The sequence below is a fragment of the Magnolia sinica genome, chromosome 3, assembly GCF_029962835.1.
Source record: "Magnolia sinica isolate HGM2019 chromosome 3, MsV1, whole genome shotgun sequence".
Taxonomy (NCBI): Eukaryota; Viridiplantae; Streptophyta; class Magnoliopsida; order Magnoliales; family Magnoliaceae; genus Magnolia; species Magnolia sinica.
In genome coordinates, this window is record NC_080575.1 from 32381174 (window position 1) to 32388052 (window position 6879).

The 6879-nt window shown below is 37.7% G+C and overlaps 1 long non-coding RNA gene across 1 annotated transcript; it reads right to left on the reverse strand.

Moving 5' to 3' along the window:
* Positions 1-2639: 2639 nt before the first annotated feature.
* LOC131241498 (uncharacterized) lies at positions 2640-3467 on the reverse strand. Its single transcript, XR_009169068.1, has 3 exons — positions 3414-3467; positions 3011-3169; positions 2640-2731 (listed from the first exon to the last, which is right to left on the reverse strand). It is a non-coding gene; the product is annotated as an uncharacterized LOC131241498 (long non-coding RNA).
* Between the last annotated feature and the right edge of the window lie 3412 nt (positions 3468-6879).

Below are 6879 nucleotides of genomic sequence, written 5' to 3' on the forward strand. Positions count from 1 at the left end.
CATAATCACATCATCCACAAACTCAAGGGATATATTTACCAGTAAAGTATTTCTGCAGAGGTAGCTTTCAGGCATAACAACTTTTGCAAGATGTGATGGTTGATATATGTGGGATACAAGTAACTCAAATTAATCTAAGAGTTAGCGATTTTGTTATTCCTAGTTGTAGAGCTTCCAAGATCCTATAGTATGAGCATGGCTCAAATATATGACATGTGACTTATAGTTAGGAAGATATATGGGCAGCCTAATTGTAGGAACAACAAACCTACATGCCTTCAATGTTGTTGATTATACCAACACCAATATCAGCCTCTTGAATCATGCCAAACAGCTCCAATCCAGTGAATATGCACCAGCTGATGCATACTCGATTTCATTCTCATTCTGGGATACATCTAAACATGTCTTCAAATACAATACATAAATGCAGGTGAGAGTACTGGGATATTAACATACAATACACAAATGCAAGTAAGTAATGGTGGATTTTACTACATTAAAAGCATAGAGAAATACCCTATAATGAGAATTTCAAACTTTAGATTTTCTAAAACTCAAAAGTCGGGACTCATACAAATATAAACACAACCTCAGATGTTCTAAGATGGCTTAGGACTTTTTAATGTCTGATTTAAGATAGACTATTACTCACAATTTCTATACCAATGAAAATAAGTGTAGCATAGGGTGTAGTTGGTTGCACCACACATCATGAAATTTGGTTTATACCATTGAAAACTAACCTTCCACTTTAATCTTGCCAACTACTTTCTTTGCCGCTCCATATATTCACTCATATCCAATCGTATCATGGCTGCCACCTACAACAATGTCAGCAAAAAAATGAAATTAACTATATAGTTAAAAGAACCGTTGTAATATAGAACTCTCTCTGGCCATTAAAAAAAGACCAGATTTATTTTAAAAATAAAAATAAATCCATACCATTTCTGCCTAGATTTTTGCATTTTCCACCACCTGCATAAACATAATAAAGATGAGATCCAGAATGAAGCTCTAGCTAAACCATCAAGAACCCAAATTCCTGAGTTTAAAAATGACGAATAGAGTCACGGTAATTACAAAGTAGACTGCAACTCAAGCCAACACCTGAAAATCTATAAACCCCTTGATGGGGTCTACTCCAATGGCTTTTAAAACCTAGCCAAATGAACATGAAAACCAAGCCATCAACAAGCTCGTCTATCCTTCTACACCATACTGAAAACAAAGACCATAGCAGCACAAATTGCAATTCAAAATTCAGTATGGTGTGCTGTATAGAAAGTGGCTAAAAGATAATGACAGTGCACTCGTTGTGTTGTAGTGGATATATCCTCACGAACAACCATGCATACATTAATTTCCAACTATCGAAAGAGAAGTTGGTTTTTCAAACTATCACCAATGAATATTTTCTCCTAACAGTCCCAGCCGTACATGTGTCGCTGGCAAACCTGAAAACACAATTTTATTCTCTTAGTAACAAAAAGAAAAGAAAGAAAAAAAAAGAAATGTGAATATCCAGCAAATGATTATAATCCTGTCAAAAAAATAAAACTCAAATCTTTGCTAGTGCATTTTTCTACTCTAAGACGAGCATGGTCTTTAATAGGCCAACTCAGACTAACTCATTCCGTCGATGAATAAGTCATGACTCGCCCATTTCAGGGGCTGACAAGTTCCATTCAGGCTTATTTTCACCACTAACTCGTGGTGTCAAGCTCGACCTTATAGGAACATTTCCCACACACACATACAGTGACATTACCATGAATCAGAATATTGAAGAGGTACTCTCCAGTGCATGTGACACAGTACTTACTTGACTGTCCATTTTCGGAAAGGGTGTTTGTCACCCAAGATATATGGAGTTTTAGTACACAATTACAATCTGGAGAAGCATCTCCACTTGTGCAAGTCACAGCAGCTGCCCACTTGCGATCAGTCCTCCCTTACCTGGGCTTGGGACTGGCCGATGTATCACTTCCTAGCATTTAAAAAAAAAAGGTAAAAGAAAAACCAGCACAAACCATAGTTCAATTCAGTTGAAAAGGAAGCAGCAAATACCTACAGGAGATGGATATCTCTTGACAGAACAGCTTCTTTTTGGGTTAGCTCCAAAGAGCAGATTCCATTATTAAATAAAGGCGAAGTTTACCTGGTTTGTCAGTTCCTCAGTTTCCTCTTCAGCCTCATCATCGTCTACGACATTGTCAAGCGATTCTGACATCATCTCACTCTACATGGAGGCATGCACTTCAACTAATACATGCTTAAATTGAAGAAACAACAAATTTTTTGTCATTTACTTACTACAAGGATTACTTGCCAATAGAGACGATACCTAAGAAAAGTGCAGAAGGTTTTCCTCGACTTGAATTCAGGATGAAACTGGACACCAACAAAGTAAGGACGACTTGGCAGTTCAAGAATCTGCAGAGCAAATTACAGAAAAAAAAAAAATAATAACCAAGGGGACCAAGCCCTATCCATACACGACTGGGCCACAGCCATTGCCACTCCTATTCAATCATACACATGGGATAATTGTCCTGCAATCCAGACCGGCCAAATTGCTGATACATCATAACCCAAAAAGAGAAAAAAGAAGTGGTGTGTCTTAGACCAGCAATGTTCATGTTCAGCGATTGCTGCTTTTAGTTTAGGGTCCTCTTCTTCAGTCCATGGTTCCATATTTAAAGATGGATCCAGAGTGTTGACCCACCTGTCACCACAGTCAAGACTCTGCAATTTAGTCAAATCAATGGTTCGTTCTTATATATATATATATATAATATTGATATATGAATGAATCCTACAACCCTTGTTTTTTATGCATGTGCCTCCCTTTTGACTATTTGTGGTATTAGAATAGTACTTTAAAATGCTCAGCTACTACCAATAAGAAAGAGAGAATCTGTATATCAAAGATAGGGGCAGAATAGTAACTAATGGTTTTAAGCAATTAGTCAGGTTAAATTTTTTGGAAATTATTTTGAAATACCTCTCTCTACATTGAACTTGAGTTCGGCCAGGGACAAACTGAGCAATTTTCATCCAGTTTTTCTGCCCGAAAAGCATCACAGCTATTTTCAAGTGCTTGTCTTCATCCATAGTCCATCTCCCTACCCTTTTCCTAGAAGGGTGAAGTGTCTTTCTCCATCTGCATTCAATAGGATCACATGATTGACTTCAATGAAGAAAGTTCATGACCCAACCCCTATCAGGGACTACATTGTTTCAATCTTCTGGCCTAAAAGTTTCAGGCTGTTCCGTTGAAACAAATTTTCCAACCGTGCATTTGTATTGTATGTTGTTTCCCACCTGAGGTATGAAGTGGCCTAATTTCTAGGCCAAAAGATCTAAACAGTGCATCCCACCTGATGGAAAGCTCAGAACTTGCAAACCTGCTCTACCAAATGAACCTACATAAGGATGAGCAGGGCTCCACGGTGTGGAGTATTAGAATATATATCTGTCTTGCACGCACCATTACTCTAATTCACCTAACCCAAATTTCACATATTCTCCATTGCTGAAGGTGTAAACATAAGGTCATTCCCAATTGGATGAAGTGAAAACATATTGATCCAAAACTTCTGTGGCCTATTTAAGTTTATTTTCCATCCAATATGTTCATAAGGTCATAAATACCTGTATGAAGATGAAAAAAAAATCATATTGATCCAAAACTTCTATGACCCCAAAAAGGGTTTCAATGGTAGACGTTCAATCCCCCGCTGCTTTTTGCAGCTTATTTTTCATCTCAAGCTTTAATATGAGCTTGCCAAATGGATGGATGGTTTGGATATAACACATACTTCATGATGGGATCCACGGAACTTGCTCCCGTCAATACAGCAGCTATATAGCTGGTGTGATTAGCTACTGATAGGTTGAATAGAGAGAGTCACTACCGAAGTGACGTCATCAAGCTTCATAGGCCCACTATGATGTATGTGGGCCCACTATGATGTATGTGCTTTATCTACACTGTCCATCTATTTGGAGATTTAATTTTAGAGCATGAGTTAAAGAATGAGGCAGATCCTAGTTGACCCCACCACAAAAAAACAATGGTGAGATTGATGCCTACCGTTGAAACGTTCCTAAGGCTCACCATGATTTTTATTTGAAATCCAACCTGTTCACAAGTTAACATAGACATGAAAGAATGGAAAAAACAAATATCAGCTTGATCAAAAACTTTTGTGTCCTATTTAAGTTTTTAAATGGATCATGGTTCTTTTTTGGGGCTAGACATTTGGTACTGTGTACTGGGTTAAGTCATCCATTCTGCCATGGTTTCTGAAACATTGTTTGAGAGGGTCCTGATCTACAAGTATTTTCATCATCTTAGGACGAACCTTACCTACAATGACATGATATGCGTTGTCCTTAGAATGGGTGAAACCTTTAGGTTATCTGTCTAATCACTCCATGAATCTGTTAGAGAGTTTATATCTTTATAACTCCATAGGGTTTCTCAATCAGCAAGAAGAAATCATGTTCGCAATATAAAGGATCTTCATTTGCAGAATGCCAGTCAAGTGGTTTTGGGGCTATACTGTTGATTCTGTCTAATTTGGTCAAATCATTCATTATGGCATGGTTTCTGAAATATTCTTTAAAAGGATCCTGATCTAAGGATTCTTTAGGTCTTCTTGAAGGTTTTCCATCATTCTAAGAAGGACTTCACCTACAACCACATGGTGCATACATCATCCTTAGAATGGGCGATACCTTTAGGATGTCCATCTCTTCACTCAATGACATTGTTAGAGAATATATTTCTTCATAACTCCATAGGGTGAAAACATTCCCAATCGGCAAGGTGCAAAAAGAAATCATGTCAACAATACAAGCGATCTTCATTTGCAGCATCTCAGTCTTTTGATTGGGTTGTTGTTCTAGAAGATATCCATCATCCCTATGTTGGGTCATGGGTGAAAGCTTTGTAAGCTGATACGAATTTTATCAATCCATCTTACAAGTAGTTTGAGATGATGACATTTGTTGTAGTCTTAGTGCAGTACAAATTGTGCCATGATCCCACCAATGGACTGTCTAGTCAATTTGGTGGACCGCATGTGTCCCAATGGGCATGCATCCAAATGATTTCATGGGTCCCTTGGTTATCTTTGTGATCGGTCCCATTTGTGTTGAAAGGATTGTGGTTTAGTCTATCTTTGTATTTTCCTTCTTGTAAACTAACTGTAAAGAGATAACATTCCTATTTGTTGTCCCAAATGTAAACAGTGTAATTCTTTTAAATCAAATAACTACTGTACTTAAATTTTGTAACCACATCTAAGTAAGTTCAAAATGTGTGTAAACCAAGGATTAGAGCAAGATCGTACCTGCAATAAGTTCAAAACCCAGTATGCTATCGAACAGGTTACCGTGTAATGCTACATCAAACAGGTCAAGCTACTGATCGGTTTGCTCATGTTCTAACAAACACAATACAGGAAAATCTACCGCACTTGAACATGAAAATGAGGCATAGTAGAGCTCTCACTTTGGCAATCTGTAGTGCAAGGAATGCAATCCAGACAGAGACAAAAAAATCCTATTTTCCACAGAATAAAATTCCAAACTCTGCTTACAGCTAGAAATACAGAGTTCTGAAGAGCTCCTTTTGCCTAAATCTCCTATAGTTCGGTTGGAAAAAACAAAGATTTTTAGCTACAAAACTTCAAAATAGAGAAATTCAAGAAAGTAATCTGATTTATGACTTCTCATTTCCCATTGCTGCATACAACCAAAAGAGTAAGACCAATATTAAAATCAATATAAAGAAGGTTAAGAAGCTGTCCTCATTGGTAGGCAGATTTGTGGCAATTAAAAAGCTCATAAAGAAGGCTGAGAAGTGTTCTGCATGCTTACTTTGAATAAATGCAACCTGTTCTGGAAGCCATGTGTCGAGTGTAGCAGATCGTACCTACAGCACATAGCCAATACTTTCATTTTTAGACCTAGCAGGGATGCAAAGCTAACCCGTAAATAGCTGTGTACAAAAGGGATGTGTACACAACTTACCTTCATAGGCTTTCAATTTTGGAATAGTGATTTGTTTGGGGCTGCAAATTCCTGTAACCATATCAAATTTCAGGATCTTCGACAAACAACGTAACTAGCAAAAAATAAATAAATCTCACGGGCTTGCCCCACGTATAAAAACATATTCTTAGGTCTGAGGGCCATAGACACTTCTGTCTAACCTGAAAGCCATCATTAGTGACAGATTCGTTTTGCTACAAATATATATAAGCCATCATTAGTGACAAGTTCTCAATCAGGTAGCTACACATTCCATAGAATTTCAAGTTTATAGGCTATGACAGATTCGTTTACAAACACTGATGCAGAGATTGGTGCCATGTCCTTTTCTTTTTATTTTCTTTTTTTTTGCCATTTTTGGTTTCATGAAAAACAGAACCCAGATTCAGATAACAATGAACTGAACACAACATTATTCATGCAGTGCTCATACCAGGATCATGATATGATGATACCAATGCCTTGAGAATATTACTAATATCCATGGCAATAATTACAAAAAAGAAAAAAGAAAAAGGAAAAACACTCATTCCATGTATATGTATATGTGTGTCATCATCATAGCTGTCTCAGCTATTTCGGGTCAACTTCTTAAGAATGCTGAGCTGCCCATTTGACACCAACCGTCCAAATTTACCTAGGCTTGGGACCTGTTAGTGTGTGTCACAAAGAACACACACACACACAGAGGAAGGGAGGGAGGGAAGGGGAGAGAGAGAGAGAGAGAGAGAGAGAGAGAGAGAGAGATGACTCTTACGGGAGTTCAAATCTAGCATTTGCATGATCATGAATGTGATATTTACACCAGCC